We start from the raw sequence: 23,229 nt of genomic DNA, 5'->3' as shown, positions 1-23,229 counted from the left end.
TGCATACCTCGAAAACTTCGTCTCCTAACAAATCGTCTTCTGTACGCGACACAATCGTGTTTTTATAAAATCATAATTTACAAAATCGTGTCAAGGCAGGATAATTTAATAATTCGGAATATGTTTTAATTTATTAGTACAGGTAAATTATTATTGCCTTGTCGTTGTTATGCCATCAGAAACCACACGTTATTAATGTTTACCTGTAGCTAATAATTATATTCGTTGTATACTCTTCTGTATATTTTGTTTGTATTCGTTTCATGGAAATGTGTTGCTTATTAAATGTTTATTAAGTGTTGATTATTAAATGCTGTTCCTTGGAAAAGTTCAGATTAATGGATCTGTAAAATAACAGATAGGAACTTCATGAAATTACGTTTTACGATCATCGATAACTTATATTTTACGATGATAAAGTAACACACTAATGACCAGCTGGTTACTTGTCTCAAATGAATAACGATCTGTCTTAAACGAGTAACGTGTCATCGTTCTATCATTTTTATGAATATTATTTCTCTCTACAGCGATTTTTCACTGCTTCAATTTGCGGATGTCATCGATTAAACTTATTTATTTAACTACAAATTGAAAACAGATGAAAAATGTACTTCTCCATACTTCTCCTTTCGCTTCAAATATTTACTTCGCACTTCATAGAATGGACAGTGCATTAAACTGTTCCGTGCAACATATATGAAGCTCTAAATAATTGTAGATACATGTATTTTAATTTAAAATAAACCAGCTACCAGAAGGACTACTGTATGTATTTTAAATTTTAATTTATTTAATAAGAAGAATGGCGTTAAATACGCAGTACGTTAATAATACTCCTCCCTTCTCCGAATATATCTTTTATACATTTTTCCTCGCGATATTCCAAGATAATTTCAGTTATGGATTAAGAAAGAAAATTTATTTCTTCGTCTTCTTTCGCAACATTAATTAAATTCGAAGGGGAAAATGGAGGCGAAGGGTTTGAATACTTTAAGTAGACGATTCCTCGTAGCCGAGAAACATGTTCTTCCCTGAATGTCAATTATTCAACATCGAACGAACGAGAATCCATTTTCTCGTCGCCGTGAGTGACAATTTGTATGTTTAAAAGGCTTGGAGGAAGCCCATTGTGAAACATGCGAAATGAAACATACCTGTTCGAATAAATGATGAATTTTTAATTAACTTTCCAGGCAAGATATTACTTGCAGAGATAAAAATTGCAGGAGCTGCGTTTTTTTTTCGTTCAAGGGGTTCTCTAAGTGGGTCGGATGAAATTTTATGTGACATTCACGAGTCTGATCATCGTTCTATCACGATAGGGACGTCGCATGTGTACAGAGACGGGGGCAAACTAACTGTCGCTCGTTTCCGTCAGAAAATATCGATTTAACAAGAGCTGCAATTTCAAAGTATCTATGAACAGACACGAGAAACGATTGTAATTACTCGTTTCCTATAAATCATCGTGCATATTTGTAGGCAATAAGTAATACTGAATCACGTACAACCATTAAACGAATTGTTAAAACGCAACGAGGTCGACGAATAAAAAGAGAAAGAATATTGCAGAACCTTAAATATAGTTTTGGAGATATTTATTGTTTTTAAAGAATGCGCGTGCATTTGCCACGTATTTTGTAGCGTTTATTTGGTATCGTCGTTCGTAAAGAAAGGTTCATAAATTGACAAATACTCGACTAGAGCAATAGACGTTTATCAAGACTATAACGTTAGCAGTTCCATTCGCTCTATTCGTCATTAAAAAATACAGGTACAATTGCGATAGAAGAGAAATTTTTCACATAGGAGGATCGATGGTCGACGTTCCGTTTCGGCTTGTAATCGATTAAACGTTGCACCCCGCGTCGTAGATTGTCGGCTGGTTACTCGTAATCGTCTATAACCGCGGCACAGATCCGACGGTTGACTTATCGACGAGTTCAGACGATTTCCATACATATTCTGGCCAACTCGTCAGAGCACATGAATCGCTGATACACCGGGCAGTTGCTATGGGTTCGGTATTGCTCGCGAGCTGATTCGAGGGTACCAGGAATAAAGCGTAACTTCGAATTGGGGATGAAATTCTAACAATCGGACGTAATTTACGGACAAGTTACGTTCATCGAGATATACTTTCATACGGTGGACATTTTACGTGTATTTAAATACTATGTTCGTTTAACGTATACATTTTTTAATTTGTCTCGTTGGTTTGTTATTAGCGTGACAGGATCGAGGTAGGGAAACTTCGGAAAAAATTGATTTGAAATCCGAACGTTGCTTCGACAGAATATCGATGTTCCGCTAGATTGTTACGTACAAGCCCGTATCCATGAGGTTTCGAATCGAATCATAGTAAACCAAGTAGAACGTCGACGTATTCGATCAGCCAAGTTGCGAATTTTTATGCGCTTGCTTGCTCGGTATTCAGCGACTTCGGGTTAGTTCATCGCAGTTCAGTGACTTCAATATAGCATGGTAATGTTTGTTTGGAAATACGCGACCGAACAAAAGTTCGAGACCGGTCGACTTATCGCTGTTCCTTTATGGCGTCTCACGACTAACACTATCGAACAAAATTGGTTTCTCTGAAGAACATGGAACGGTGCTGTGATACGACTTTACCGCAACTAGAATTCGTAATGAATCAAGTGGAAGAAGATATCTACTATACTAATAATAGGAAAAATTAACTTAGATATCGATATGTGCTTACGTAAAGCAAAATTCTAAAATACAGAGGCAATAATTGCCTGTATAGCAGAAATTGTCACATAAAGAAAAATATGGCAAATTTTCTGAATAAATCTTTTCTTTGAATACGTCCATTAGGACCGATGGTTGATTCGTTAGCTTTTATGTTACGAACGTAAGGCTAACGAAGTATAAAAATCGATGTAACAAAGTCTAGAAAATAATTTATGAGATTGCGTTGTGCAAACGCGTATGTCGCTCTAAATAATATAATTGTTCATTGATATCGATTCTATCTTACGATACGGTAACACCCGCGGGCAATATCCTCGCTGAAGTAGAACAGAAGCATATTGCTTGTCACGATACCCTAACGTAATGTGTGTATGTATATGTACTGCTTCAGAATTGTGGTTTGGCAATTTGGCGCCATATGTGAAGCCAAAAGTGGCTCTTCTACAGTAACAGGACACTCTAAATTAATTCAATATTTGTGACGTTTAACCACTGTTTTCCAATCGTAGCATTATGATCGAGTAATAATTTTATTCAATAAAATTCAATAATGGCGATAATTGACATTCTTTCGAGTTGAATCATGTACCTTTCTCTTAAACGATGTACGCTCGTTATTACGTCTGTCAACGACTAGGAAATTTTGTAAACAAAGAGAGATAATTTAATTTATGGCTTGTATAATTGTCTTTTTCTCCTTTCCATCTACTTTCGCTGAATAACAGCATTTCATTTGCCATTGGAACATTGAACAGTTTACATAAACAAAATGAAATATCCAGAGCGATGAATGAAGTTCTGAATTTAGCACGTATCACGTAATGCTAGCATGAATCTGTCATTACAATGCGTTAACACGCATCGAGTATGTCAATACACATGCGATGGTTAGCAACGGAATGCAAACATATTCAATTTAACCGTATGAGATACAGCTTTTAAGTATACTCATAATTTTCGTAATGCGTAATCATTTTCAAGTCTTACTATCGTCTCTTCGTCGCAATTTCCAAATTATTTGAGCAACGAGTATTTATTTGTAATTTTCCTGCACAGTGCTAACTGTGCTAACTAACCCCTTTGAGGGGAGGATCCTCTCTTTTTGCCCAACAAACTTTCGATTCCCATAAGCCTGTTACAACATATTTATTCCTCTACGTAGAAACTAAATTAAATTTGACGACGTACGAAGGGACTACGGTTAATTTTTTTTTTTTTTTTTTTGCAAGGATTTTACTTGGAAGTACCATAACAGTGCTAAAAGCACAGCTTCCAGAACTCCGGCGGTAACATCAAATTAAGGAAAGTAACCTGACGTGGGCGTAATAAGACGGTAGACTGAACCGCATTCGAACTCAACTGGAGACTGAGAAAAGGATTCGTTTGCTTTTCCTATCCTACAGCGCTTGTATGATGTAAATTGTCTAGGCTGTATAAATATACTTTTAAACTATTATAATTGTACGAATAATTATTCGAACTGCCGGAGCTAAATTTGCAGAACGATTAATACGAGAATCTCGCGTAAAATGAGTTCGATTATATCGTCTAAACCGTTATTGTATTTGGAGTATAAGGTAATCTCCTTTCCCAGAACATAATCGAAGCTATTTGAATACGACTCAAGTTCTCTGTGCACTACCATAGAAACCGTATGAAGCGCCAAATCCTCGTAGAAGAAACTTAAAACCTAGTTTACGGAGATCGTTCCCGTATGAAATTAACTATTGAAACTACTTTCCGTCTTATGAAACAATTAACCACATTTGTGGTTCTATCTCATGGGCTTTGGTTGAATTAAAGAAAAATCTACAGACGTTCTTTTTCGCGATTTAATAAATTCAATTCGATAATTGCATAAAGTCTTAGAGTTTGGTAAGAATTTCCTTCTCATAGACGCAGGAACATCCTTAATAAAATTATACCACTTTTATCGGATTCTTACTGTCGTAAATGTATTAGCTGCAATAGGGATTCATTCCATGTCTTCCATGCCAAATCACTTTTGGGATGTCCTAAATTCAATCTGAACCTTCTTGGGTTCCGAACCCCTGCTGGCCTCAAGCCATAAGGCACAGCACGCCTATTCTATCACTGATCAATTCGAAAAAGCGCAATAAATTTTCATGAAATCATTCACCTTATTCTCTTAGTCCGTTTCATAATATATAGAGACAAGTGTTACGCGAATCTATGTAATCAAAACGTGTTTTGCAATTCGTTGAAAACTTTAGCTTTAAGATAAATTGCAAGGAAAATTATCGATATGTATTAAATAGAAATTATCGATCAAGTTAGAATAATATGAATTATAAATTTCTTTTCTTAAACACAAAATCGAAGATTCTCTAATTAATTTCATCGGACAACGATAAAATAATCCGTTGCATCCGTAAGATGTCATTATTTCCTTTGCATTCTTAGTGGCAGAAACGTGGCTAGCAATAAGTACAGAAGCTTTATTTCGCAAGCACGTTTTCCGTCTTTCTGGACCTGATACGAAAAGAGCCTCGTGAATCGATCGTTGTCGCCCTCGTCATCGAGCAAGCGTTACTGGTAGCAGCCCCTTTAAGACGTTGACGCCTCGTTGAAAGAGAGAAGGGTTGGGATGGGAAAAAGCGAGAAAAAATGAAGGAAAGGTGAGACAAGTCAGATAGGGATGAAATAACGACCAAAATAATGGGAGAAAATATGGAAACACACGCGTATTGTCGACTGATTTTAGGTTTGGAAGGGTAGACAAAAGATTTTAATAGCTTATTAGAAGAAATATTATAGGTATAAGTGGTACAAGAAGAATACTATCACAGAGGTAATGCAAGACATAAATATCGTTAATTATGCATTAATGCACACATTAATTATGTAATTAACGCACAGAAATGAATGAATGAATAAAGGGAAGCAAACGAAGTACGTGTTAATTAGTTTAATTAGAATTTTTAAGAATATAATTGAATATTGAAATAGAACTGGAAAAAATAACAAAGACAGTTATGAAAAGAATTTCAAAAATATACGTCCGCAGCGCAAAAATAATATCGGTCTTTTCATTCGTATGGTCTTTCCACACATTTACTTGCTGATGTTGGCGTCCTGTTATAATGAAATTCCCATATTTCCTTACGAACCTTCATACTCTTCGTAGAAACGATCGAAACATGGAAAAGGATCAACAACAAAACGGAGATCTCATAAGAAGCGTATCGTAAAGGTCAAGTTAATGAAAGATATCAATACAGTGGACGTGTTTCCAACTGTTCCATCTTCTTTAGAAAATTGGACCTTTTTAGCAAAATTTAAAAAATCGTAAATTAATAAAAATATGTAGAAAATCGAATACGATATATATTAACTGTGGAAACGAGCCCTTTCCATTTTCCAGAAAAATCGGAGAGAATTCATTTCTACACCTAATAAACCACGTTCGTCATTCATATTTTACTCCTCGGTATTTTATAATTTTGAGAAAGAATGCGAGAAAAATGTTCGTAAGCATTTCTATAAAAATGTTATTGCTGAAATATAAAGCATAAAGCGTTACAAGAAGTTTCAAGGGAATAACTCGATTTGTTCTTTTGTTTTTACTTTTTAATTTCAGAAAACAATACTATTATCCATTTTCTGCTGTAGGTAGATACCACGATAGAACTACAAAGGACGCAATTAAAATACTGAACTCCTTTGTTTCTTAAAGGGTTCAAGCAAACAGTTGTCTGTCGATCCTTAACTCATCGACGACTGCACGAATTTACGAAAGATCGATGTCGATGGATATATCGACAAACGTTAGTCTCTCAGTAACTACTTCGAACCGCTTTTACATTTAGACAACGATTCAGACTAAATATGAAAGGGTAAATAGTAAAAGAAATAGTAAAAGAGTAAAATCCGTAACAAAGAAGCTGGCGTTTCTCCACGCAACAACCGCCCGGTTTCTAGAACCGAAGCATCCCTTGAAATCGTTGGAACCCTAATTCCCTCGAAACAAACGAAACATTCACACGTATACATATACGTGTATGTACACACGTAGGTACGCTGATGGAAAAGCTAGGCGGAGAAGCAAGTTGGGCAGAAGCAGGTTCGCGTAACCACGGCTGAAAAAGATCTCACGGAACCCGGACGAATGCCCCGCAGCCTGTATCGTTTCGCGGCATCCACGGCTATAGATATACCGTATAGAGCGAGAAAGGCAGAAACAAAAGGACATCACGAACGTAAACTCCCAAAAAATCGGTGCTCTCGCAGAACCCGAAACATCCACGTCCCCGTTCGTGTTTAACATGCAGTTTTTTATCGTGGTCGTGGTCGTGGTCATGCCCATCGTCTTTAGTCGTAGTCATGACGAAGATAGTGGCGGTTGTAGTGACTACCCCAACGCATACGCACTCGGGGCTTTGCGCGCGCCACTCGTCCCACCACTGCGCCCTGTCTACACCCCCACCCCGCCCGCTTCGCAGTATCCGTTGGAAGACAGAAACGGCGGCTCGGTTCGAGGTTAGTTCTGTCCGCGCACGAGTCGAGATAACCGGAGAATTCGTCCTGATATCGTCACGGGACAAGTCGCGACACGAACGAGTAACGATGACCTTTCGCTCGTGTCGGGTGGTGGCACGGTGAGAATCAACCGGTAACCGAGTTTCCACTGGAAAGTCCAGATAAAAGGAACGACGACTCGGTGGTGAAGAAGCGTATGCTGTATCTGTGAGTAGAGGAGTTAGACGAAGGAAGAGAGAGAGAGAGAGAGAGAGAGAAAGAGAGAAAGAGAGCAAGAGAGAAAACGACGGTGGACCCGGCTTCGTCGAGTGGTAGGTCGAAGCGAAAGAGCTAGTGTCCATTGTGCGAGTCAACGGTGTACTTCGACCAGCGCCATCGTCACTCGCTACCATCGACATGGAAGATACAGAAGCGGAATAGTGTCGTTGAGATGCTGTGAAGTAGTCCCGAGACATGAAGAGAGCGCGACCGTGGGTAAGTAGATTTCCCTTTACCTTTCACCCTTGGTGGCTGGATCGCTCGCGGAGTTATCCTAAGTGGATCCTCGCCTCGAGGGACTCTCTAGGCCAGCGTAACCTCAACCACCGGAGCGAACGTAGTTCGCCACAGCGACTAATTATATTGCCCGTGTTTTGTCGGCCGATTACTTTGCCAAGCAATCGCGGCCGACAGTTTCTCGAGTGCTTCAGCTACACCACCCGTAATGTACGCATTTCATCCGTGTTTCGAGTATGTGTCTTGGTCGCGTTCTCGTTTTCGTTCTCCTCTGATTTCGTTCGCTATTATCTATATGAGGCAGACTCTGCGAAGGAAATTTAACGAGAATTTTCTCGTATCGCGAGACCATTGTATCTCGCGTTACTCCGTACCATTGTTGCGTCTCGTTCTCGCGTGTGCATATTTCCCTATTTCCTAGCGTCTACTCGATCTACATTCCTACGATAAACGTACTGAAAAGTAGGTGGTAGGATTGTTCGATCAGGGACGGACTATTTTTAATATCACCTCTTTTCGTTGCTTTCTTTTGCTCCATCAAGCGGAAAATCCGTTGAAACGTGCCTTTAAGACTCTCCAAGAGTAGGAAGAGAGGATAGAGGGACAGAAAGGGAGCGGAATTCCGCGAGTCGATCATTCTCTCGGTCTTAATCGCTTCTACCCTTATCAATCTTCGCGCAAAGCGCTGGTTCGATGCACCCGCCTCGACTAGTGCCCCTAACTTTCCTCGCCACCGGCGTCGTCGTATCCACCTTCTTCCGGTGCTCGTGTACGAGTATTTTCGTTCATTGATTTATCGGATTCGCTAGTTTCTCGTTTTCTCGCTCGATCGCCGTCGGCTGACCCGCACCACCCTCTCCGCTGGTTGCGTTGGTTCGATTTCGTTGCAGCTTCGACAGGTTAAGCCTAGCTCGAATTAGTTAGTCGAGTTACCTGAATTCGATCGACTTGAATTGTGATAAATTGCAAGCTATGATTTACCTAGCACGTAAAGGTTCACCTTATATCTTTTTACTAGCGCGGATCTGTTACTTGCGCGATTTGAAATATCGTAACCCTAATCCAATTCACGCCTCTTTGCTGACGTTATTTACTCGACTTAAATTGCTCTAACTTAAATCTCACCTAAACTTCCTCGCTAATAACAATCTGTTATTTACTTGGCACACGTTTTCATTAAGCTTCGAGCAGTTCACGTTCAAGAAATCTGAAACGCTTTACCAATGCGAATTTATCGTTTTTCTTCGCTCGAGATATTCTTTCGACTTTCGAGCTAGGTCGAAGTTCTTTCAACTATGTGTATTCCTTGATTCGAACGAAACAACAGATGTTAGGTAAGAAGTTATTTCCACTTTCGTGCTTGTTGATATCGGTTACCTAAACCGAGCCGACTGTTTTTCTGAACTTCGTGTTCGACCCTCCCTGTACACAAAATCTTTCTTATGTTTACAACCGATACAGGTAGTGGCGTAATATGAGACGTAAAACCTGTAAGACGATACGCTTCCAAATAGCAAAACACATAATACGTACTCGAAAAAATAAAAACATTTGTATACATACTGAACTCGTATCTCGTTTCTGGCAGGAATACATTTACGCCACTTTTCAATAGCGTCCCGCAATCATAATACAACAAACGTGCGTACAAATATAATCGCTTTCTCAGATTTTATATATACATTTTCCTTTAAGTATCCACTTGAATCCACCCGACTCGCATTCAGGTAAGTTGATTGATCCGAACGAAACTTTACTCTTCGCTTGTTTTTCTTCGTCTGCCCCTCTCACCGCAGGATAACCTCCTTTCTTTTTCCACCTTCGATCTTCTCCTCGACCAAGTTCCAAGCCTTTTCCTGATGCTTCAACATGGACGATCGAAAGAAGGAATCGCGATGGCAATGTCGTTGGGCGTACCGAGCGCTTATCGGCGTTTCGTGCACGCAGACTATCGATTCCACGCGACAAGAGGCCGCCCGCTACTGCCGCCGCTCAGGCTGACTTGTAAACCAGCTAGTACGAGCTCGTAGAACCGCCTCGTTCCGCTCGTGACAGCACGCGCCTTGTCTTTGCATACGCGCCTCCTCTGACTATCATGTTGCGTGGTCAATAACCTCTTCCCGAACCATGTCAAATGTATACACCCCCGCCTTTGGATCGTTGCGACGAAGAGTGGTTGATTTGCGCGCTGGTTAACGACGAAGAGTAATACGGATATAACGAGGAGTCGACGCGTCGTGATTTTGGTGATCGATGCTACGTACGTAGTTGGCAGCGTGATTTCGGCGATCGTTATGGGATGAGGGGTGGGAATTCTCGGCGGCTGCGGTCACGGATATATCGTAAGTTCCGGAATCTCGCGGTCACCTCGGCTGGATAGTTCCGCTAACCTGCAATTTCTGATTCGGGACTATTAATAACGCGGTCACCGATCATTGTTGTGTCGCTGGCTTTCCATTTTCTGAATTGATGATCGTTCCGTTGTGGCTCGAGATAGGTTTTATTTTATGATTGATGTTTTATGTCGTTGATCTCGTGACTTTGTCGAGTTTGCCGCGCTCGTTGTTTCGAAATTCGATATTTACAATTTATATCGTGTTCTGAATTTTTTCTTCCATGATGTACTGTACGTACTAAGGGCTTCGTAAATCAAATTTATCAACGCTGTAACAACGTTGCAGGGATGATTTACATTAACAACAATAGTTTCCCTAATTTCCATCGGGGATCAGGTAATGGTAATTACGTGCGTTAATCAGATTTTCAATTAATCTCCATATACGATATCGGTACGATAGATTTCCAAGTATAATAACGCGTGCTATTTACTATCGCATAACCTAATTTTCTAACCAATATATCGTATACTTTGTTCTTTAAAAATTTAATTTAAACATGGTTTTCATACAATGGGTTTCATACATGGTTTCATTCATGGGTTTCATACAAATTACAGTAAGAAGAAAAAACGTATTCAGAAATCGTGATATTACGAGTCCAATATAGCAAGGAATATTCTGCTCTGCGAAAAATGTTCTTATACCACCTATTTTTTAATTCTATGCGCTAAGTACTTGCATAATCCTACAATTTCCGTTTATCCTCTAAAACGTTTATTCGCCCTATTCTAATAGCCAGAATTTTTCAGTTTCCGAAGAGCCGTACGTCTTTCGTTTATCTACCTATGTTCGCGACCCTCGGAATTTTTTATCGGCTAACACGAGACAGAATTTTCAGAAAAATTATTTTTCACGGGTCGAACGCGTTTAGGGCCGAATTAACATGTAATTATTCAACGGTTCAACGTGGTCGCGTCACTCTTCCTCGGCATTAAACGTTTCCCTTTTTGTTAATTTATTCGTATGTGATGTTATTCTAGCCTTGGCCCGGCGCCATGCGAATTTCGCAGGTAATATATCATCGCTTAGAGCCATTTATTGCGCTAATTACACAGATGCGCGCGCTTTCCAACCTTCGTACCATACACATTCGTCGTGGCAATATTTTTGCCAGCGATTTCTCAGGCTCGGATTTTTCATCGACCACCGACTTCGCATATGTGTCCGACGTTTAAAAAAAAGACGCGATACAAGTTAAATTGCTGAAAGCAGAATGATAAAGAGTATCTCACTCGACCCCCAATTTTATCGTTAGTTCCCTTCCCTCTAAGTTCGTCATCTTTTACTTTCGTCTCTTTTCGCTATTTTAAAAATACAAAAAGGCACCTGATGAAATATACATGAGTGTACGTTGGGATTCTAATGGACACATGCGTAGTCCTTCGCCGCGTCGCTCGTCCTTTCGAGCGTTAATTCAGTCAATAGTCGTTAATAACCTTCGACGTCGATGCGATTCTAAAGCCGTCAATATAAAAGAAGAAAATATCAAATGACCTTATTAGGGAAATTATTCGGTAGGTAAAATTATTGGAAATTATTTGGTAAAAGTATCTCTACTTTAGAAGAACGCTGGATTTTTCTGTGTAGATTCGAAGATATTTCTTATTTAAGGGCAATCGGCCATTCTACGAATCAATTAAAATGTAATTGAGATTTATATCCCCTTTAAAGTAAATTTATCGAAGAAATCTGGCTTAAGAGAAGGAAATTGTCCGAAGAAATACTATAAACACGAAATTAGTAGAATAATTGACTCGTTTAGCAAATTACTACCTCGAGCTTCTTTTAAGGGTTATAAAGAGTTTACTTAATTGAGATGGCAAGATGTCTTTTAATTCAAAGCTGGTTAAAACGAAGTTTGATTTAAATGAACTTGATAAAGATTTGCTAAGTTTGTATTTGTGCCGACCATACTCTCTGGTTTTAAAGCCACGCAGCATTGAATACGAAATAATCATGTTCATCTTCATAGATAATTTATATAATGAGACGACAAACAAATATTTCGATGAAATGTATAGAAAATTAGGGTAAATTGCCATAAGAAATACTATCGTGGTCAAATATTTCAACGACCAGTTTCAATTCAATTATTATATAGAAAATTCACTATCTGCCATTCCGTTCGAATGCCCTGCAGCAGTCGACAGAAAAATGTTTTTGCGCGAGAAGTGGAAACAACACTCAGCGAATTAAACAAGTCGACCAAATTGAAGTGCAATACGAAATCAACTTTAACTTATTTAGCAATTACTTTCCACTGAAAATGTCAGTTATCGAGGAACATACACCAATATTTTTGGTCAAATATGCAAATTTAACAGTTCGTTGTTCATTTCCACTGAGCTGCGATCAGTAAAAATCGTCATGAACTCGTCGTTATAACAGGAAACATGTTAATTCGTTAAAAAGTGCGGTATTGTACGTTGGATCGCAAGCGGGAAGCAAACTGATTACAAATCCTATGACCATGGTCACTTCTCGTTATTTCGCGCTTACACAATAGAATCCGTTATCGTGCGTTTCTTTTATCGCAAACACGCGATTCGTCACAATACGCTGTGACATAGGTAACTGCTATCATCATCAATCTGTTCGCTTCTTCACAGTTTGCGGTCGCCTGTAATCCTCGTGGCGGATCGCTATTATAATTCCTTTCCTCGTCGCCATTATCGATCATCATTTTTCAAGCTGCCGCGCGAACTATCGTGCAGCGTGATGCAATCGCAGATTTACGTTTTCGTCCAAAAAAGCCAATCGATGCTCGTGATATCTAAGAAAATATGGCTGTAGCGTGATCTGGTTTCTCATAAACATTACGATCTTTTCTCGATGCTTCCTTGAGAAATATTACTACAATAACTATGAAAGACAATCTTTATGAAAATCACTTTTTCAATTTCCTCTCTTTTTTCCCGCTAAACGAAACAGCATTTAGAGGGGAATCACTTTTTCCTAAAAAATTATATTTAGACGCGGTAAAGATAAGACGAAAGGAATGTATTTGTACGAACAGAATGATTAGAAAGGATTTATCCTGCTGTTAGCGAGTATAAAAGGATCGTCGCAGTTGCATTACCACAACCAATCGTGTAAACGATAATCGGCGTGTGAGCTACGTTTTGTTAGGTTTTCGACACTTGGATTTATGACAGGATTTCGCGTGAATCGCTGTTGCGTCTCTAATCCGATGACAACGAGAAGCGACGTCTATAAACCATTCTAGCCTAAAATTTTTAACCGTTTGAAAACTCGATAATGGTTCAACTATCACGAGTCCATGGTAGACTGTGTGTCAGGTGATATACGTGTACATATCTCTGATACAAATCCGTAAGTCAGCAGAATATAGGAGGATTTTTCAAAACTGCGTATCAGAGCGTAGGAATCTTTATTTAAAAAGCAGCTTGCTAAATGAAAGAGCACAAAGAATCAATTCGAGATTGGCATCGGTAGAAGATCGAGTTCTGTTCAACGGTTAGGAGATACAGTCGGTCGCTCGATTTATCACGATCGTCCGATTCGTACAACAAATGGAGGGTCTCGGTCGATCGGCTAATAAAGATCAATTTCAGTAGTCTCGATCAGGGGACGCATTAGTCAGTCTGACTCAGAACATTCCAACAACCGATCTCATTCAGGAAACTCCCAGTCAATTAGGACTGGGTGGTCCTTCGGGTCCTAGACGGCACGTTGCCTCGCGTGCAATAGCCAAGGTCAGTAGGTAACAGGGTGGCGACCATGCCGTGTCTCCCTAGTAATAATTTTGGGAAGTCTTGTGTACAACTCTAGGTCACTGGTATCTCCCATTACGTTGTATCCATTTCGAGGAAATACGACCCGGTTGACAAATACTGTCCTACATACAATCCACGCTATATGCGCAGTCGGTCGCGTGTGTGTTCGTGTACGCACACGTGAAAATCTGGCACGATGATGACACAAATAGAGAACCGACCTAGAATTCGATCGCGCCACCGCCGTCGAGCCGGCCGCGTTTTCCGGCCACCTCGTCGATCGAACCTCGGCCAAAGCGGACCAGCTTTGGCGATCGTACATGACACGTGCACGCCATCGTCTAGATTTCCCTCGTCTATCTTCTATCGAACACGCTCGATCGTCATTCGCGATAGGTTGCAGTACGTTTCAACGAGTTTCGATCTAGGAAGTTCGAGCTCTGTTTTATGAACACGGTAGGGTAGCAGGTTGGACATCTCGTGAACAGGAATTTTAGATTAATCGGAGATCGCTGCGTTAGCGTTTTGAGGGGCGATCGATACGAAAATTCTAATGTTAATTATCTAGTTAGTTACTCGTTGCTGTATATTTGTCAAATACGAAATATTTGTGGCGACACTCGATCACGGAAATTTCCAACGGCTTCGCGACACAAAGCGCTGTACCTTCAAAGCGTAAGTCCGACAGGCCTAATGTACCATCGATATCCCTACGGTTCTTTCGCCGAATATTCGGTAGAATGCATACGCGGCAACCGTCTCGGACTTCTGATAAACGCGCGCGTAGTGGGGGTATCGAGGGGCAACAAAGGAAAGAATCTGTTTGGTTTTGAACCAAAAGATTCATTCTGTCCCGAGCTGCGAAGTGCGAAAGGTTAAGAGAAGTCAACACAGTTAGAGAAACGGGTTGTCGTCTCTTGAGAGTTCAGTGTTAATCGTTACTTGTTATTAATTGTTGTTAACCGTTAATCGTGGTTAATCGTTATTTGTTGTTAATTGTTAAGAGTTTAATAAACGTTATTGTTGAAAATCAAGAGTATTTCTTGTGGGCACCTTCACCGACGATCACCTCATATTAAAATACGCGATCTGCTTGGATCTATTTAAATCTCAGGTATTAAAGTTGATCTTTGTCGAGTTATTTGTGAAAATAAACCTTCGTACGATGTTACGATATTGCACTTTCAGCGCAGGATTTCCATTGGCATCTTTTATATGTCACATTATGAAAAGGAGAATATCGAGATGATAACCTATCGTTATAGATATCCGCTGTATATTTCCTTCGCTTGTCGAGGAGCAAGGAATTTCCCTTCGCCTTTATTTTTATCGAGGAAAAGGGTCGAGGCAGCTTTCCGGGAATCCGGTATTTCACTCTAAAAGTAAAACTCGATCGTCGACTTTACGATTCTGCGGAAGGCAGGCACGAAGTCACGTTGGCAGGTGGTTCGTGGCGAACGTTGACCGGGAACAAAGTAGTCTGCGACCCACTCGAGCAGCACATTGGCTGAGGTTAGAACCACTTGTAGATTATTTTTTATCATCATTTCGACCACTGTTATATTTGTTATATACCACTGTCATATGCCAGTCTTTTAAAATTTGAATATTAATTCTTTCTTCGTAAGGACATTAGATAAATCGAATACCGAAGGTCTAGAAAATTTACGTCTCTTTACGTTATTACCTTTATTTCGTAGAAACATTCGGGAGACTAGAATTTTAGATTTATACCGCTCTTAAATTTTCTTCGCATCTTTGTGTTTTTCGAATTCCAAGAAACCACCCTTTCCCGTTGGTTTTTCTATTTTCTTCTTTCGCGTTAATTCAAAGCGAACGTGTGATAAAAATTGTTTCTCACTAACCATGAAAGCAACATCTGCGATGTACAGACTAATTGTATCTTGTCAACGAGTTAAAAAGAGAAACGATGGAAGGATTGAGTAGAATTCGGTGAAAAGTATTATCACGCTTTATAAAACGCAGGAGACATATTTCGACAAAGAATTTAAAAACAAAAAACACGACCACTCCGCCGCGGATAAAAAGAATTTGTATTTGTTCTTACGGCTGTATGATATATTCGGATCCAGCACAGTCATATTTGTATGCGATTTCGATGGAGCGAAGTTGCTTTCCATGGGAGGGAAGAATAAAAGAAGATATCGTTTGCGTAGTTTGGATAAATCCAGAGAAGACGCCACAATGGTCCCTCCGCGGAGGGACGAGAGTTTTTAAATTTACATTTAAAAAGTCGGTGTCCCAGATTCGAAGGGATAATTTAAATACCTTTAAAATTTGCGGCTTTCCATTTGTCAATAGGTTCAACCATTACGTTCCAAAGTGACGGTCGTTTTTCAGGATCATTAATATTCCGTTATCGATCCGCGTAATTGAAGGAAATTTTGTGTACAGTTTGGATTAACGCCGGCACTCTTCTTACGACAGGAAGGCGGTTTGAAGTTGTAAAGAAGGTGCGGAAATTTGATGCTCCATTTCAGGAGTTGAAAGTTTTAACGAGTACAGGAATAAGATTTCCTAGTGTCATTTTGTAGAAATTGACGAAGTTAAGAGCATTGGGTCTCTGGGATATTCTATTTATGATAATTCCACTCGTTTGATACTTCGTAAATATGAAATTCTAATATAACTCGTCTTACAGCGTGGTTGGTCAGCGTAAGTGAAACAGGTCAATCATTAGTCAGACATCGATTTCGCTTTCTTCCACGTTTAAATTTTCCAACTCTATTCTAGAAACATTAATCAAGTGGTACGTACATATTTTGAAAATATACGGGTTTTGTTTCACGATCAATGATGTATAAACATACTGCAAGTTACGCGCATCGTTCACTTACTTAACATTTTCATATTCTATTTTACTCGTATACACCGACCTAATATTAACTGTCTGCCCTCGTAGTTTGGTTCTTCGAGTTTCGTCGCTATACAGAGGCTCATCAAGAAGTCAGCGTTACACTTAGGGATCGCTGCTTGTTAAATCCACCCTGAAAATGTGAGCCACCAGGCAGTTAATTTACAATGCGAGTTTTGCGGCAATTAACGGTATCTCAGCAGTCTGTAACCACTTCCGAGCGCTGTGACTCACGTGTTCAGGTCGATGATTCTACAAGCTAGATTATAACAAGGCAATTGCTATTGAACAGGCGACGACCAAAGCCTAGTTAATTATTAGCCCTTCGCGGTCCGAGTCGCATTCGATATTTCATTTCAATCGATTCGTATTCAGTAATTTACCCTCAATGACTATTTATAATTTGGCTGTAGTTTTATCATTTTTATAATCGATGACGTATCAATGTTTAATATATAGGGGGAAATTGGGGCGGATTAATATTTCTCGAATTCGTATTTTAAATAACGCGAATATTTCTTTCGTTCATTCGATATTTATCCTAGAAGCTTGCGAGAATATTACGCAACATATTTATTTCAAAAATATTGCTCGACGAATAAAGTTTTAATCGTAATTAATGACTCGACGGATACTTTGTACGATCAATTTATTTCATACGGGAATGCGAAGAAGTTAGAATTCCTTGGTACTTATGGGATAGGAACCGAGTAGTAATTTTCACATTTTCATATTATTGCGTTAATTGGACTACGCTATGTATCAGAGTTGCTCAATGGTACAAACTAGAAACAGCGAAAACCTTCTACTAATATTTGCTTATCATTTGTGGGTTATCGTAATGGACAGCACAGCCTTTGAGTCTAGTTTTCCCTTATCTGGAATTTAACGACCATCCACGGAGCAGTATTTCTCCCGTTCTCTATTTATACCTCGTTCGATCATTATCCGTCGTCTCTCTCTCTCTCTCCCTCTCTCTCTCTCTCTCTCTGCCTGTATTTCGTGTACTCTTTACTTTACACGTAGATGTACACAGGCACGGAAGAAAAACAAACAGAGAAAGAAAAGAATGTAAAAATTCTAGCGGCTTCCTTTAAAGTTGAGAGCCGCACGTTAACCTATAAATCCGCAGTTGCTTCAAAGTGGGCATTGCGCCCGGGAAAGGGGGCCGTGATTAAAGCGCGGCAAGAGCTACTGGAATCTCGAATTGTAAATCTACTAGGTAATCTGATAATTGCGGATTACGGTAATGAGATAGATAAGCGTTTAAGCAGAAAATAGGTTCAATGTACGGGTTAAACGTGTTGGAGTTCAGATCGCGTACATCGAGTTTCATGCTCGAGGAAGCGGTGAATATTTCAAGAGAGACTCGACCAGCCCACGAAAATTTCTGGATAGACTCGCGAATTGACTTTCAACCGTGTTAGCTACGGCTGCGCGGCGACATTTGAAATTGTAATATTTTAAGAATATTTGATACCCAGTACAACGCGGGGGCGCCCTACGAGTTTCCCAGGGCTGGACGAATAAAACGATCGAATAAATAACAAACCCGTTGAATGGCTTCTCGTTCAAGAGGAAAGTATCAAGCGCTCGAGGTAAGCCGCTCGTTAGACGTTTATAAGCAATTTGCTCTTTTCTTCTCGTCAACGTTTACAACGATTGCGAAGAGTGGATTTCGAAAGAAGAAAAGATTCAGACGTTTATTATTACATTATGGAGATTAAAAGTTTGGACTGTACCTTTGTCGATGTTTCATTCGATAAGAAGTTCCTAATGTTTCCTGCGAGCTTTTGTTTGCGAATGAGGGCAATTTATATTATGTTATCTCGTTCGATCGGTTTCGAAGGAACGTAAGTGTTATATATTTAGTATCATAGAATATTTGAAGCAACGATTAACCTCTATCAGCGATTAAGGTATTTCAATTGCAATAGTTAAATTTTAGAATTACGTCCGCCATTAGAGCATTTGGATTTTACGTGTTGTGCCTTTTATATCTGCAACGTTGCTTTTAAACTGTTAACTATTTTGCACGATACGAGCACGAAATTCCATTACAGCCAGCTAATTCTGTATGCCCACGATATCTAAAGTTTCTTACGATTTAAACTACGCGCTGAACTGAGAACCGCAGAAGCCGGTGGTCATATTGATTTACGAGGTCGTTTACATGTGGCAGAGAACCGCAGAAGATAATGAAAAATATAAACGAAAGGTAGAAGTTTGGATCGAATCCAAAATAATTTTTCGACCTACCCATTTACCGTCGTTTATACTGTTTACGATGTGACGTCAATGAAAATGGCGAGATGTAATAATTGGGCTGCTTTTGTACTAAATTCGACTTTTACGAACAACGTAACAAAGATTTTCAATGCCGTAAAAAAATTCCATGTAAACAGGATTATCGTTTGCAATGCACGAAACAGTTTGTAAAAAATTCTCGTTGTTCCACCACTGATGGTAGCGACATAAAACGTTGGCAATAACCACGAATTCCGTCTCTGACGAATCGCGGGCAAAGGTTAATTAAAAACGCACACATCGCTGTACCGTTCTATTGAAAGTTTAAAATGTCCAGGAATATAGCATTAACAGCGTTTAAACCAAGTTTATCCGAACCGGAAGATTTTTTAACAATCTTACGGTGTACGAGAAAAATAGCCTCAGGGTGCTTTTCTGTTGGTTACGATGTATGTGCGACTCCTTTAAGAGGAGACATGAAAGCCCTCTCAAAGTTGCTGCCTGAAGAACACGTCGTGTCGTGAGCTGCTTTTCAGGCATTTTCCAAGCCAGTTGGAAAATACGGAAATTCCGTCTGCATTAAGGTACAAACTCGCAGTGATTACTTTCATATAGTTAGAGCACGAAAGCCGACTAGATGTTTGCTGGTAATAAAAAATATTTATCGCTACGTTAATTTAATTATATTGTTACTATTATTACTAAAAGACAGTGAAAATAATAGCCTTTATGCGAAGGTTGTCGATTCAACATAAATAAAGACCGCCGCAGCATTAATTAGAATTTCACTCAAAATGCATTTTCGCTCGATCCATCCACCTTTTATTCATCCTTCGATCGTTTTATCCCATATAATATGTTCTTGGAGACTCCAATTACGTGTAACTGTACGACACATGCTCACCGAGACGATACAAGATGCTTAATCAATTCCTAGTTAGTTGTTCAAATAAAGGATCGATTCGAGGCTCGAAAGCTCGGAACTGCGAATACCTGGTTCCGTAATTGCTTCTCTCGAGCGAGCACGACGTGGTACGAACCGCACGAATGTCGTTATTCGCGCTATTTACAAAATCAGAGGTCCTTTTACAACGAGAAGAAAGAAATACTCGTAGAACGGAATTGATTTCGCATTACTGGAGCAACGTTTCTTAAACCTTCTCCATTGGTGACCCCAGTTATATACGTAGATCGGTAATTAATCGAAGAAGTTTGATTTCAAACAATTCTTTGTTATATTTACTATTCTATCGCTTATTTACCACTTACTAGAACAAAGCGTATCGACGAGATAAATATGATCGTTTAGTTTGCAAAGGAATTCAATCTCGACTGAATATTTGATGTAACGCGTTTCTCAGAATTAATATTGTATCATGATTATACAATCTTGAATGATAAAGACGTCGTTTTGCGATAAATATGTAGTACAAGTGTCTAGGGCCATTGTAGAAATTACTGGAAATTTTGTACTAATTCGGAGTAAAAATCCATTTAACCGATCTTTTAAAAAGCTCTTATTTCATATCTATCTCGACTGATAACTCGCTGAATTCTTCATGATCCTTTAGTAACAGATGATCGACATTTTTCATTTCGCTGGTGTAGTTCGTTGCGGCAGATGCACAAATTTTCACGATCCGCTAATTCTGTTACGCAAGCCAGAGTTTAAGAAGCTCCGTACTGGAGGATCAAAGTCGAACTTTTACCACGGCCGTAGGTTGTATCGTTTGCGCCCAACAGTACTTCAATTAACTTTAATTCGATGAAGCGACGGAATCGAATTGAGATAAAAATGAACGCCGACGCGACAACTTTCGATGTGAAATATTTCAAACGAATCAACGTACAGACGTCGCGTCACTTCGTTTCGCACGGAATTGGATTAAAGCGAGGCCTTTCCTTTTTCCCTAACGAAAGTTCAGAGGAGAGCGGAGAAAAAGTAAAGATCATTTAACGAATTTGAGTTACGCGATTCGCTTTTTGGCTGCTATCGGAAATTGCTTTTGATGCGACCTAGACATGACCGAAGGATGAAAAACTGCGAACTAAAGTAACACGCGGTGCTTTTCGAATTGCTCTTTGCGAAAGAAGAAAAATATGCAACTTGGAGAGTTTAATAATTTGATCCATGTATTTATTAGAATACGTTCCAATGACATTTCATTTTCTTATCGTATTCTTTACAAAAATTTTTCTACAGGTGTACGTATTTAAGAAATCGTATATCGGATCGGTCGACAGTTAATACATTAATCACGGTTGAACGGAATTGGAATGTCACTTCAATAGCTCCTTTGATACGGTTTCATGGAAACCTCCCAGAGATCCTGTCACGTATTATCAAGTCTGTGACAGTAATTCGCTATCGGCGGAGATTCCAGCAACCTTGATACTCCCTCGGAGATCTCTTCCTACCACGAAACATTAGTAGCAATGGAATTCGCTGGATTGGGGAAAAAATGGGGGCTCTTAAGATTGGAAAATTCAATTCGTATATTAATTTATTGTAAAATCGCCGAAATACGATGTAATTTCTTGTACGGTATATTTCACGTTCAACAATTTATTCGTCAACGTTCGTGTCAAACGTAAGAGCGAAAGATAAAAATTGGGGAAATCCAAAACACCGAACCAAATACAGAATTGGTTATATCGAAGCTTCATCACGTCGTTGGTAAACGTCACGAGCTCTGAAGCACATTCTCTCCTTCATCATCGATCAATCCATTTGTCATGCGTTAGAATTAACAAACCAAATAATGTCACAATAGTTCGAAGGTTTCACAGTCCGTGCGAAACATCAATACTTCGATAATTTCGGAAAGCATTTGATTTTCCATCGTGACGTTTGTCAGTAATACGTTCGATGATCGTTTAAAATCATCGAATAAAAGAACGATCGTATCGTTTTCTTTAACGAGTTTTGATAACTTTACCTCTCGCGTTAACGTTGAAAATTGTACATAAAATATTTAAATTGATTACGTAGCTTAGTTTCAGCTTCTACCCATTTATTCCCGTTGTTGCTTTTCCCATGCAAGTTTCGGCGATACCTATCGAACATAGCCACTTCGCTTTTGCTATGGCTATCAGCCAAGTTGCACTCATTTTTGTGCTAAATTAGACAGAGAGGTAACGTGCATTTGAAGATGAGGATTTGGACACGATGCAGGAATAAAAAGTTTGTATTTTTAGCTTGTCCCAGTTAAGCGCAATTGTTAAATATGCACACGTCAATGACGAAGTCACGAAAGCGTATAATTAGAAAATATTCGCCAGCCGTAAAACTTCCGGGAAATTCGACGTGTCACGGAGGAATATAAGAACACGTTACACGAGTCGTAAAACTATGAAATTAAAAGAATCGAAACGGCCAACTTGCAGAGAGATTTTATTGGATTTTGTCTCTCGATAAAGTGATAACTTGGAATAAATACGATTCTAAAAATATTATATTAGGTGAATATAAATATTAGACGAATTCGATTCATTTAAGTATACTTTAACGCTGAACGCTGCATCACAGATATTTTCCCAAACACCAACATATTTTATAATCCTTCTCTTCTTTCTCAACCGAAACCAGAAACTCAACTAAGAAAGTTTTACCTTTGGATGAATTTCCCATTGAAATACGATGAAGTATACTATGTACTTTGAAATAGATACTCTTCACCGCTTCTATCTGCGGCAAACTATCAATAAGACTTAAAAAATATGTATACACAAGGTGGTTCGTAACCGATGGCACAATTGGGTACAGATTGATTCTGTGAGAAAAGATTAGGCGAAAATACAGAGTAAAATGTTTGAGAAGATTTTATTCCATATTTTCGGCTTATTTTCTCTCGTAGAATCACTCCATATTCGATTGTACCACCAATTACGGACCACCCTGTATATCCCTTTACCTACAATCTATGGTCTATTGGAATAAAAAAAGAATAAAAGACGTTAGATACAAATAAAATGTAGAAAATCTGGAGCATTCGTAAAGAATCGAGTATTACTATGAAACTCACAGCTTGGAGAATGTCCGCAATTTTGCCATATTGCTGGCTTTTCGACGGAATCATCTACCTTCGCAACGTTCCATTCGAGGAGAAATATCGATATTCCGGTTGAAGTGTAGCCAGACAGTGAAAGAAAAAAAGGGACAGACGGAATCTTCATTTTCCACGCATTAAACACCTTTAGAATCGACAAGGCACGGCGTAACGTCGCGAAAAATGATCAGAAATTCATAGCAATCGCG

At 39.2% G+C, this 23,229-nt stretch overlaps 1 protein-coding gene across 3 annotated transcripts in view; it reads left to right on the top strand.

The window, feature by feature from the left end:
• Positions 1-7,170: 7,170 nt before the first annotated feature.
• LOC117213496 (potassium voltage-gated channel protein Shaw) overlaps positions 7,171-23,229 on the top strand; it is a 32,625-nt gene continuing 16,566 nt past the window's right edge. For all 3 annotated transcript variants that reach the window (XM_033458874.1, XM_033458876.1, XM_033458875.1), the window contains exon 1: positions 7,171-7,692. The gene's annotated coding sequence lies outside the window, so the exon portion shown is untranslated. The remainder of the gene's footprint in view (positions 7,693-23,229) is intronic.

Source organism: Bombus bifarius, unplaced genomic scaffold (genome assembly GCF_011952205.1).
Source record: "Bombus bifarius isolate JDL3187 unplaced genomic scaffold, Bbif_JDL3187 scf7180000009111, whole genome shotgun sequence".
Taxonomy (NCBI): Eukaryota; Metazoa; Arthropoda; class Insecta; order Hymenoptera; family Apidae; genus Bombus; species Bombus bifarius.
This window is presented reverse-complemented; position numbering and strand designations above follow the sequence as displayed.